Source organism: Eriocheir sinensis, chromosome 24, assembly GCF_024679095.1.
Source record: "Eriocheir sinensis breed Jianghai 21 chromosome 24, ASM2467909v1, whole genome shotgun sequence".
Classification (NCBI taxonomy): Eukaryota; Metazoa; Arthropoda; class Malacostraca; order Decapoda; family Varunidae; genus Eriocheir; species Eriocheir sinensis.
Genome location: NC_066532.1, coordinates 1,049,890 through 1,063,092, shown reverse-complemented (window position 1 = coordinate 1,063,092; position 13,203 = coordinate 1,049,890). Strand labels below are relative to the sequence as shown.

At 47.2% G+C, this 13,203-nt stretch overlaps 1 long non-coding RNA gene across 1 annotated transcript; it reads right to left on the bottom strand.

The window, feature by feature from the left end:
* Positions 1–340: 340 nt before the first annotated feature.
* LOC127002688 (uncharacterized) lies at positions 341–3,773 on the bottom strand. The gene is made up of 3 exons (XR_007756396.1): positions 2,039–3,773; positions 1,913–1,981; positions 341–1,798 (listed from the first exon to the last, which is right to left on the bottom strand). It is a non-coding gene; the product is annotated as an uncharacterized LOC127002688 (long non-coding RNA).
* Between the last annotated feature and the right edge of the window lie 9,430 nt (positions 3,774–13,203).

Sequence of the window (13,203 nt, the reverse complement as noted above, 5' to 3'; positions counted from 1 at the left end):
GTGGGGTGAGGGTTCGGGGTCCTTCTCGTCCCACTCGCCTTCTCTCCCTTCACTTGCCCCTCCCGCCCCCCCAACGCCCCGCGGCCGCCACCCCCATCCCGCCCACCGCCGCCCAGTCATTACAAGGGGCCCGAGGGTGGCGCTGGGCGAGGGACGGGGCTACGGCGTGGTGGTGGTGCGGGCGGGGGCTGCAGGTACCGTGTGTGTGTGTGTGTGTGTGTGTGTGTGTGTGTAAAGTTCCCGCCTGTGTATCTTCACGTTGTGCTTTTTATGTCCTTACCAAGTGTTGCATGTATGTGTGTGTGTGTGTGTGTGTGTGTGTGTGTGTGTGTACGGGGGGTGGGGTTACCTACTTCCATCTCATGTTTATTTTTCACAGAATCGAGTCAAGTTTGCAATGACCTCTGTATGTGTGTGTGTGTGTGTGTGTGTGTACCCTAGCGCTGCTCCTACGCGACACACTCCACCAGGCCAGGACACACACACACACACACACAGGAGGCGCCGTGTGGCCTGCTGGGCGGCGCGGGGCAGGCCAGGCAGTCGGTAGCTGTTGCATCAGTGTGGCCTGGCGCTGCGGGACAGGCATGAGGCGAGGGCTGGCAGGGCGGTGGCGGTGGTGGTGGTGATGGTGACCGCTGCCGCCCTTGTGTGACGCCGCGGGCCCCTGCTCTGCCCTGCCCTGCCCTGCCCACCACACACATACACACACACACACACACACCACGCTGCACCTCGCCGCTGACTCCACACACACACACACACACACTCTCTCTTATCACATGAAAACGTTCCACACACACACACACACACACACACACAGAGATGTCAAGGGAGGGGAAGGGTGAACTCAACCAAAACTCTTACTCTGACGGATACCACCACCACCACCACGTCACTCCTGTGTGTGGGTCAGCCAGCCACCCACCCTCTCACCCACCCCCCTCGCCTCCCTTTCCCTTTCCCCGAGCCCCCCCCTTACCCCCCCCACGACCCTAAGCAGCCAGGCGCCAGTCCCTCACCTCGGTAAACGCACCCGCTTCTAGCACAGCAGGATCTTGAGCCACCACGTTCACCACCTTCCCAAGTTCGCATATTCTTGAAGCATTCTTTAGCTCGGCATCTCCCCCCACAACACCCCCACACACCTACCAAGCCAAAGTTCGCATATATCTAAATTATTTTAAGCTTGACTCCTCACTCCTACGCAAGTTCTCATACTCCTAATCTGTTATTTAGCTCGGTATCTTGATCATTCTTCAACTGTTATCTAGCTCGAGATCTCACTCACCCACCCACCGACAGTTCGCATATTCTTGAACTGTTCTTTAGCTCGGGATGCCACTCCTTTGCATACTCCTGAACTGTTCTTTTATGCTTGGCACCTTCGCTTCTTCGCATGTTCTTTAATTCGGCATCTCGCTCACCGCCCAGCCAGAGTTCGAGTATTCTTGAACTGTTTCTTTAACTCGGCACTTCACTTCTTTGCATATTTCTGAACTGTTCTTATATGCTTGGCACCTCGCTTCTTCGTACGTTCCTTATTCTTCGCATGTTCTTTAGCTCGGCGCCTACCTCACTACCTAGCCAGAGCTCGCATATTCTTGAACTGTTCTTTAGTTCAGCACCTCGTTCACCACATACCCAGTTCCCTTAATCTTGGACTGGTTTTTCAGTTCGGCGCCGCGTTCACCACCCAGCCAGAGTTTGCAAATTCTTGAACTGTTCTTTAGCTCGGCACCTCGCTCACCACCCAGCCAGAGTTTGCAAATTCTTGAACTGTTCTTTAGCTCGGCACCTCGCTCACCACCCAGCCAGAGTTTGCAAATTCTTGAAATGTTCTTTAGCTCGGCACCCTAGTCACCACCCAGCCAGAGTTTGCATATTCTTGAACTGTTCTTTAGCTTGGCACCACGCTCACCACCCAGCCAAAGTTTGCAAATTCTTGAACTGTTCTTTAGCTCGGCACCCCACTTACCACCTAGCCAGAGTTTGCAAATTTTTTAACTGTTCTTTAGCTCGGCACCCCACTCACCACCTAGCCAGAGTTTGCGAATTTTTTAACTGTTCTTTAGCTCGGCACCCCACTCACCACCTAGCCAGAGTTTGCATATTATTGAACTGTTCTTTAGCTCAGCACCCCACTCACCACCCAGCCAGAATTTTCATATTCTTGGCCCGTTCTTTAGCTCGGCACCCCACTCACCACCTAGCTAGAGTTTGCATATTATTGAACTGTTCTTTAGCTCAGCACCCCACTCACCACCCAGCCAGAATTTTCATATTCTTGGCCCGTTCTTTAGCTCGGCGCCTCGTTCACCACCTAGCCAGAGTTCGCATATTCCTCAACTGTTCTTTAGCTCGGCACTTCGTTTACAATATAGCCAGACTTAACATATTCCCGAACTGTTACTTCACTCGCCACATACCCAGAGTTTGCACATCTCTGAATTGCTCTTAAGCCTTCTTCTTTTGCCATGTCGATACCATGATGCTGTTACGCCATGACTTTCGCCTGCTTGGGTTAAGTTGGCTATCTCCTCTAACTCGCGGTCTTTACCCATGAGGTGAAGAGAGGTATAGAGAACACACGGATAACTAACCCATTCTTGACCTTTCTAATCACATCAACACACCTGAACGTAATTTAACCTGAACGAAGCTCTTGGAAAGGGAAAAAATAGAAATAAATAAATAAATAATATAATCAGCCTTGACCACGAAGGGGGTGAGACAGGGAGTACCCAGGTGGGGAGGGAAGGGGTGGGGAGATGGAGACACAGGGAGGTGGGGAGGAAAGTGAAGGGGGAAGGAAATGTGACGTGGGTACTGTATCATACGAGAGGGGGGAGGCAGGGAGGGGGAGAAAGGGAAATCGGAGAGTACCCAGCACCTCCTCTTCTTACTAAACCCTTGATTGAAAAAAGGAGGGGAGGGTAAGAACCTACACCATACAACTGTCCACTCCTTCTGTCTTTCCTTCTCCCCAACCTGTATCTTCACTAACCCACTTCCTCTTCTTACTAAACCCTTGATTGTAAAGAGAACGAAGGGAAGGGAAAGAACCTACACTATACAAATGTACACTCCTAACTCTCTTTCCTTCTCCCCCACCTGTACCTTCTTCACTAACCCACTTCGTCTTCTTACTAAACCCTTGATTGTAAAGAGAACGAAGGGGAGGGAAAAGAACTTACACTATTTAACTATACCCTCCTTCCGTCTTTCCTCTTCCCTCTGCTGAATCTTCTCCATTAGTTCTCTTCTTAGTTCGCCTGCCCATCGTTAGTCAGATAGTCCGTTCCTCGTCGTACTCTCCCTTCCCCTTCCTCCTCACCCACTCAACCACCCAACCCAACCAGCACCCACCCAGCCCGTCAGCCTTCACCCAAATGTATATACTGTGTTGTGTTGACGCATACACACACACACACAATAGCGATAAACTGGATGGGGGAAAAAAAGAACTACATTGTTAAGAGATAAAGACAACGTGGAGATGAATTGAAGGGAGGGACACATACACAGGACAGTATCCACCCACCAAATTACCTATACTCCACATGTCACTGACCCGTCAACACCACCAACACCAACACCACTATGCCCTTCACCATCTCCTCGCTCCACTTACTCAAACTCCACTAACCCTCTCCCCCCCCTCCTTACTACTACTACTACTACTACTACTACTACTACTACTTAAATTTACTCGTGTTCTGTTTTCATGACTTGCGGTGTCTTAAGATTTATAAAAACAATTGGAGAGAGAGAGAGAGAGAGAGAGATAAGGTAGAAAAGAGATATATAAAGAAAACGAAAATGAGAATAGCAAATGAAAAAGGAAAAGGAGAAAAAAATAGAAAGACAGATGGAGTGAAATAAAAACGAGAAAAGAGAGAGAGAAGGGGTGGGGGGAACTGATGACTATTTCCAAGGTCCGAGGGTATGTATGTATGTATGTATGTATGTATGTATGTAGACATGATAATAATAAAATAAATAACCAACGTATTATTACAGGCAACTAAGTCACGATTCAAATAAACTCACTCTCTCTCTCTCTCTCTCTCTCTCTCTCTCTCTGTAACCCAAATAATATGGTCGAAATTATGCATGGACAGAATACTATTAAGATTCATATAAATTTCTTAACAGTAACAACACACACTCTCTCTCTCTCTCTACTTTGTTCTTTTATTTTATCTTTTAATACCTCTAATTTTTCTTCTTTCCAACATACCTTCACTTTCTTGTCTCTATTTCTTTATCTTATCTTCTACTACGTCTCTCTCTCTCTCTCTCTCTCTCTCTCTCTCTCTCTCTCTCTCTCTCTCTACTTTGTTCTTTTATTTTATCTTTTAATACCTCTAATTTTTCTTCTTTTCAACATACCTTCACTTTCTTGTCTCTATTTCTTTATCTTATCTTCTACTACGTCTCTCTCTCTCTCTCTCTCTCTCTCTCTCTCTCTCTCTCTCTCTCTCTCTCTCTCTCTCTCTCTCTCTCTCATTACTAACCTACTTTCCTTTTCTACTTCCATATTTTCCCCTTCATTTCCTCTCTCTCTCTCTCTCTCTCTCTCTCTCTCTCTCTCTCTCTCTCTCTCTCTCTCATAACGTACTTTCCTTTTCTTCTTTTTACTTCACTATTTCTCTCTCTCTCTCTCTCTCTCTCTCTCTCTCTCTCTCTCTCTCTCTCTCATAACGTTATTTATTTTTATTTTTTTTACATCACTATTTCCTATTTTATCCCCCCCCCCCCCTCTCTCTCTCTCTCTCTCTCTCTCTCTCTCTCTCTCTCTCACACACACACACACACACACACACATTACTAACCTACTTTCCCTTTCTTTCTATTTCACTATTTCCCCCTTCATTTCCTTTCCCTCTGTCCCCCCTTCCCCTCCTTCACACACACACACACACACACACACACACTAGGCCGGCCACACCCTCCCAGGCCGCCTCCCGCCACACCCAATGGAGCTTCGCAATAGCCAGCGCCTGCAAGATCTGGCTGCCCCGGGATCTTGCATAACAGAACACGCAAGAAGGGAGATGGGGAGGGGGGGGGGAGAGTGGCGCCAACCAGGTCTTGCTCAGTTACTCTACCTGATATGCCTTGACTGCCCCTGCCCCTTGCCCCTGCCTTGCCTTGCCTTGCCTTGCCTTGCCTTGCCTTGCTCTGCCTGAAGCTGTCTCTGTCTCATTCTCTGTGTCTCTGTATGTCTGAATCTCTCTCACTCTGGACTTTTTTTTTTTTTACTTAGATATTTGTTCCATTCAATTGTTGTTTACTTAATTTTTGTTCTCTCTCTTGTTTTTTGTTTGTTCTTTTGTTACTTAATCTGATCTTTTTTTTTTATTCTCTGTCTATCTGTCTGTCTATCTATCTATCTATCTATAATGTTTTTTCTCTATTCTTTTGTGGATAGATTTTTTTAGTTTTGTTTAATCATTTCTACTTTTTTTGTTATTATCTTGTTACGTTATTCCCTTTTGCTATTCTCTCTCTCTCTCTCTCTCTCTCTCTCTCTCTCTCTCTCTCTCTCTCTCTCTCTCTGGGGTCAAGAGGGTTGGGAAACGATATGCTTGCAGGTAGAAGTAATCAGTACAGGAGTGTGTGTGTGTGTGTGTGTGTGTGTGTGTGTGTGTGTGTGTGTGTGTGTGTGTGTGTGTGTGTGTGTGTGTGTGTGTGTGTGTGTGTGTGTGTTTGCAAGGGTTACAGTGATTGGGAAAAGGTGTAAAGGGGGTCAAGAAGGGTAGAGAAGGGTAGGGATTGATAAGAAAGAGCGAAGAAGGATTGGCATATGTAAGGAAGGGTAACGAAGGGTATTGGATAGTAAGTGTAAAGGGTGTAAAGAGGTGGGATAGGAGGGAAAGGATGAAGAAGGGTAGTGATGGGTAAGAAGAGGGAAAAGGATGAGAAAGAGTAGTGAAGGGTCGTAGGAAAGGGTTGATGAAGGGTAGAAAGGGGTTGAAAATGGTAGTGAAAAGATGGAAAGGGTAAGGAATTGTATAGGGAATGGATGGATAGAATAGTTAGGGATAGGGAAGGGTAGGAAGGGGTAGAAGGATATAGTAAGGTTAGGAAGGGTAGGAAACGGTGAACAGGAGGAACAGAAGTGATGGGGAAGATAAGGAAGGGTAAGGAAAGGGATGGAAAGGGTAGAAAATGTAAGGAAAGATTGGAAAAAGGTTGGAAAGGGTAAGGAAGGAAGGAGATTAGATAGGAAAAGGATAGGAAAGGGTAGGGAAGGAATGAAGATGATAGGGAAGGATAGAGAAAGGTAGGGAAGGATAAGGAATAGATAAAAAGAAAGGGAAGGGGCTGGATACGTAAAGAAGGATGGGAAAGTTAAGAGGGAGCAAGGTGTGATGGGAAGGACAGAGAGAGGTAGGGAAGGGCCAATAAGGGTTTAAAAGGGTATGGAAGAGTGAGAAAAGGATAGGGAAGGGATAGGTAAGGTAGGGAAGGGTAGGGAAGAAAGGGGTAAAGTATATGTGTAGGGATGCATGGGTTCTCTCTCAAGTCTTCTCTGGCCCTCTTCCTCCTCCTCCTTCTCAATCTCAGAAGTTAGAAAGCAGGTTAAAAAAATCAGTAATGTCTTTGGAGTTGAAACTGGTGATGGTGATGATGGTGGTGGTGGTTCTTTCAATCTATCCTCCTTATCTTTCTGTCTCCTTTCTTCATCTTCTCCTTCCCTTTCTCCTCTATCTTTCTCATAATCGTTATCTTCTTCCTCCTTTTCTTGTTCTTATTCGTCACAGAGTCGTTTTTCACCTCTTCTCCTCCTCCTCCTCCTTTCTCCTAATCGTTCTCTTCTTCCTCCTCTCTCTTCTTTTCCCGTCATTACCCTCTTCTTGTTTTTGTCACTGTTGTCATTCTCCTTTCCTCCTCCTCCTCCTCCATCCTCTTTTTTTTTTCCCTCCCTCCAAATCTCAACATTTATTTTTGTCCTCCTTAACTTATCTTTCCTCCTCCTCCTCCTCCACCTTCATATCTCCTTTTTTTCCTCTCGTTTCTCCTCCTCTTCCATGATTTTCCTCCTTCCTTTATCCTTCTTCCTCCTCCTCCATGCTTCTTCTTCTTCACTTATCCTTCTCCATCCTTCTCCTCCTTCACTTATTCTTCTCCTTCCTCCTCCTCCTCCTTCTCTTGTTCTTCCTCCTCCTCCTCCTCCTCCTCCTTCTTCCCTTGTTCTTCCTCCTCCTCCATGCTTCTTCTCCTTCACTTATTCTTTTCCATCTTCCTCCTCCTTCACTTCTTTCTCCTCCTCCTCCTCCTTTTCTTGTTCTTCCTCCTCCTCCTCCTCCTTCTTCCCTTGTTCTTCCTCCTCCTCCATGCTTTTTCTCCTTCACGTATTCTTTTCCATCTTCCTCCTCCTTCACTTATTCTTTCTCCTCCTCCTCCTTTTCTTGTTCTTCCTCCTCCTCCATGCTTTTTCTCCTTCACTTATTCTTTTCCATCTTCCTCCTCCTTCACTTCTTCTTCCTCCTCCTCCTCCTCCTTTTCTTGTTCTTCCTCCTCCTCCATGCTCCTCCTTCTTCATCTATCCTCCTCCACTTATCATAATCATCACCCATGCTCCTTTTCCTTCACTCCTCCTCCCCCCCCCCCTCGTGGTAAGCGTGGGGGCAGCCATGGTCGTACCCACTCCACGCTAATGACTAGCTGCTTCAAACCCTTCCAGGAGCGAGGCAAACCACCACCACCACCACCACCATTACCGTCACCACCACCACTGCGACCCTCACCACCACCACCACCACCACCCTCGCAACCACCACCACCATCATCACCATTACCGTCACCACCACCACTGCGACCCTCACCACCACCACCACCCTCGCAACCACCACCACCATCATCACCATTACCGTCACCACCACCACCACTGCGACCCTCATCACCACCACCACCACCACCCTCGCAACCACCACCACCATCATCACCATTACCGTCACCACCACCACTGCGACCCTCATCACCACCACCACCACCCTCGCAACCACCACCACCATCATCACCATTACCGTCACCACCACCACTGCGACCCTCATCACCACCACCACCATCACCACCACCCTCGCAACCACCACCACCATCATCACCATTACCGTCACCACCACCACTGCGACCCTCATCACCACCACCACCACCCTCGCAACCACCACCACCATCATCACCATTACCGTCACCACCACCACTGCGACCCTCATCACTACCCTCGTAACCACCACGACGACCATTACTACCCTCGTAACCACCACCACTATCATAACCACCCCATCATCACCATCTCCACTACCATCATCACCACCACCATCCCACTACTTTTTCTCCTCCTCTTTTTTTTTCTTTTCAATCTCTCCTCTTCCTCCTCCTATCTTCCTTCCTCGCCTTCTCCTCTTTATCAATCTGTCCTCCTCCTCCTCCTTCCCTCATCACATAGTCCTCCTCCTCCTCCTCCCCTGCTCTCTCTTACTGTCCTCATTTCCTCTCTCTTCCTCACTGTTCTCCTCCTCCTTTTCCTGTTCTCGTCATCCACCACCAGCTCCACATGACCGAGGAAACACCTGGTTATGTGGTGGTGGTGAAAGGTGGAAGAGGTGGAGGAGGAGGAGGAGGAAGACAGCAGTAGGAGGACAGAGAGAGGGGGAAAGGAAAACAAGGGGAGGACATAAGCGAGGAAAACGAGGAGGAGGAGGAGAGGAAGAAAGAGGAGGAGGAGGAGGAAGAGGAAAACAGACCAAAGAACAAAAACAGAAGGAAAACAGGAAGAAAAGGAGAATAAGGAAAACGAAAAGGAAGGAAAAGGAAAAAGGAAGAGAAGGAAAGACTGAAGGAAACTGAAGGAGGAGGAGGAGGATAGAAAAAAGAATGAGAATAGAAGAAGACCGAGGATGAAGAGGGAACGGGAAAGAAGGGAAGGAAGATAAGGGTTTAATAGATGATAATAATGAGGAGGAGGAGGAGGAGGAGGAGGAAAAGGAGAAGGCAAAGCAGATTGATAGTGGTGGTGATGGTGGTGGTGGCGGTGATGATGATGGTGGTGGTGGTGGTGGTGATGAAGGTATGGTTCGACCCTTCCCATCCCTCTCTATTGGATATCACTCACTCCTCCTCCTCCTCCTCTGTCCTGACCCTCTTCTCTCCTCCTCCTCCTCCTCTGTCCTGACCCTCTTCTAAGTTATAATAAAAAAGATGGACTCCCAACCACCACCACCACCGCCAGGGAGGGAGGGAGAGGCGTGAGAAGAGGGAGATGAAGAGTGAGAAGGAAAGAAGGAAGAAAAGGGAGAAGGGAGCTAACAAGAAGATGGGAGAGAAAGGGAGAGAGGAGGGGAAGAAGAGAGGTAGAGAAAAGGGAGAGATAGGGAAAAAGAAAGAAAGGGAGTGCAAAAGCGAGAAAAAAAGGTGTGTAAATCAAGGGAGGAGAGGGAGAAGAGAGAAGTAGGATGGGTGAAGAGTGTGGAAGGGAGGGTGACAGGGATGAGGAAGGGAGGAGGGAGGGAGAAACGGGTGGGTCAAAACTCGAGATGAAGGGAGAGAGGGTTGATGGGTAGGTTACAAGAGGGGGAGGAAGGGAGAGAAGGGAAGGGAGGGAAGGGTAGGGTGGGTCAGTGGGGGATGAAGAGAGGGGTCGCCCAGCCCTTCACTTCACCCTTCTCCCTTTCCCCCTCTCTCTTAAACTCCCTTCACCCTTTCTCCGAACTCCACCTCAATTTCTCCCCGTAACTCCCTTTCTCCACCCTCTCCATTCCTCCCTTTCCTTATCTCTAACCCTTTCTTCACTTCCCTTTCTCTTCATCATTTATTTCCTTCCCTCCTCTTTTCCCTTCATCGTTCTCCAGTCTCTTATCTCATTCCTTTTCTCTCCTTTCCCTTTCATCCATTCCTCCACTTTCTTTCTCTTCCCTTTCTCTTCATCATTTATTTCCTTCCCTCCTTTCTATCCCCTTCTTCATCGTTATCCAGTCCTCTCTCTCTCTCTCTCTCTCTCTCTCTCTCTCTCTCTCTCTCTCTCTCTCTCTCTCTCTCTCTCTCTCTCTCTCTCTCTCTCTCTCATCCATCTCTTAACTCTCCATTCCTTCCTTTTCCCGTTCTCTCAATCCCTTTCTTAACCCTTTCTTTATCCCTCCCTCTCTTCTCCTTCCACTTCCTTTCCGTTTCTTCATCATTCACCAAACTCACTCATCTCCATCCCTTTGACCTGTTCCTATGCTTGTTCGTCTCCCCCTCCATCCCTCCCTCTCTCTTCCCTTTCCACTTCCAGTCCCTATCTCAACCCCTTTCTCCACCTCGCCCCTTCCCTCCCTCTCTCCCTCCCACATTCTTTACACCAGCAGCCCCCTTCCTTTCTCCTCCGCCCCTTCCCCCGTTCCCCCCATCTTGCGACACCCTGACACTTCCATTTCCCTCTAAAGTGTAAAAAAATGTAAACCTGACCAGCGGCGCCCGAGACCCGAGAGCCTAGAGACGGGCCACACTAGTTCGACAGACCCGACCCCCTCTCGCTATGGTCAACCTCGACAGCCACGCAATGATGATGATGATGATGGTAGAAAGTCATGGTAGTAGAGGTAATGAAAGGTTAAACTGGGGGCATATGCAATAGTAATAAGTTGTAGTAATGATAATAATAGCAGGCTGAAAGCAGGATAGTGTCGTAGTAAGAATAGTAATAATAGGCTACTAATAGTCAGTTATAATAGTAATGTAGTAGTAATAGTGGGCTAGTAGTATTGATAGTAATGAAGGTAATAGCAATAAGTTGTAGTAATAGTAATAGTAGGCTAATAATAGTCATCGTAATTAGTAGTAATAATAGTAGTATAAGCTCTAATGGTAGTAGTCATCGTAATAATAGCAATAATAATAATAGAAAGTTTTGATTGTAAAGAGTAACAGTAGAGATAGTTATCGTAATAGTTATCAGTAGTAGTAGTAGTCTCTAATGGTAGTAGTCATGGTAATAATAGCAATAATAATAGTTTAGTTGGTTTTTATGTGAAGAGAGGCAAGACTTGGTTAACGAATGGAGTGGGGGGTATAATACAAGGCAAGACTCGGTTAACGAATGGAGTGGGGGGTATGATACGAGGCAAGACTCGGTTAACGAATGGAGTGGGGGGTATAATACAAGGCAAGACTTGGTTAACGAATGGAGTGGGGGGTATAATACAAGGCAAGACTTGGTTAACGAATGGAGTGGGGGGTATAATACAAGGCAAGACTTGGTTAACGAATGGAGTGGGGGTATAATACAAGGCAAGACTCGGTTAACGAATGGAGTGGGGGGTATGATACGAGGCAAGACTCGGTTAACGAATGGAGTGGGGGTATAATACAAGGCAAAACTTGGTTAACGAATGGAGTGGGGAGGGATAATACGTGGAAGTCATCTATAATTCATGTTAAGCGTAAAGATGTTCGTCACTTTGAAGAAAAGGTTAGATGTTACTTTCCATGGATACGAAGAATAGATAGTCAAGTTTGTCATGAAAGTGTTTTCCTACTACTACTACTACTACTACTACTACTATTACTACTGGCACTATTCTCAGATGCTTTCGACTCTCATAACTACTTACAAAGGCCACAAGGGAGATTAGTCTGGTTCTCATGAGTGTTTTTTTTTTTCACATTCATGGGACAGAAGCCTTGTCAAACTACCCATGGAAATACTACTAACACAACCTCTAAGAAAGACTATCTAATGTGGGTGTGTAAGCCTCGAAGTGTTGGAGAATATGGGTCTTACTCCAATTACATTTCACAGCATAGAAACTGGAGGTACCATTTTCCTTTTTTGTGTGTGTGCATCAGGTTCACGGACTCCAAATGTTATGAAACCCTGTCAAAGGCTTCCAGGGCGAGGGTACGGTGGTGGTGGTGGTGGGCCTCGGCTGGGTTCTTTTGGTAGGCAGGGAACGCGGACCCAACACCACACCACCACCTCCACCACCACCACCACTCCCTCTTGACTCGGCTATACAGATCACAACCAGCTCACCACCACCATCTGAAGGCTATACACATCAAAGTCAGTTCATCACCACCACCACCCATCACCATCATCACCAGTTGTCACCACCACCACCAGCTGCTCTACGCTCTCATCACCATCACCACCAGCTGTTATCATCACCACTACTACTTGCTTTGACATCACCACAGGCAGTTCACCACCACCACACTCGTCCCTGCACCACCACCTCCACTGCCACCACCAACTTGGAGGAACAAACAAACACATACTTCTCAAAACCATTTCCTTGTTCAGCCTCGCGTGGTAAAATAACACTACATATCCCGTACTTAACTTTTTTTCTTCCTTCGCAGCTGAAAATAATACTAATACTAAAAACGCGACTGCTAAACAACAAAACACTAACAACAACAACCACGTAACCGACCACCCTCCTTTTCAAACGCTCACAATTTCATTTTACGTTGTTATTTTTTTACGTCCAAATCACATGGGAAACATGGCAATAGGACTGGATACAGGCTAAGGGGCTATGTGGGCTTTGAGTCTATAAGGCTGACTGGATGAAAGGCTATGTAAGCTCTGGGACTGACTGTCTGACTGGCTAAGGGGCTGTTTGAACTTTGGGACTGACTGACTTATGGGCTGTGTGGGCTTTGGGAATGACTGGACTGATTAACGTGCTTGTGGGCTGACTGGGTGAGGGGCTGTGGACTGTGGAACTGACTGGCTGAGGGACTGTGGGACTGACTAGCGTGCTTGTGGGCTGACTGGATGACTGGTGGGCCGGCTAGCAATACATATTTTCCGTTCCTTTCTTTTCCCTGCACACCTTCCCCGTATCATGTTTTCCTTCTTCCTTCAAAACGAACTCCCCTTGTGGTCATTAACTCCCTTTGTTTAAAACTGCCATTAGTGTCACCTCTTTCCCATTCCTCCCTTTCCTCTCCCTCCTCTCTCTCTCTCTCTCTCTCTCTCTCTCTCTCAACTAGCACAAGTATGGGGCAACACGTAGCCTCAATACCCAACCTTTGCCAGAAACACGACTACTGTGCGTTTCATAAGATGGGGTAGCGAGTTAAGTGACGCACACACCAATACAAAGATCGGGAATAAACGTACGGGACTCAGGTAGATATAATCAGATGCTTTCGACTCTTACATCAAAGGCTAAGAAGGAGAGTAATCGAGAGTAATGAGTCTTT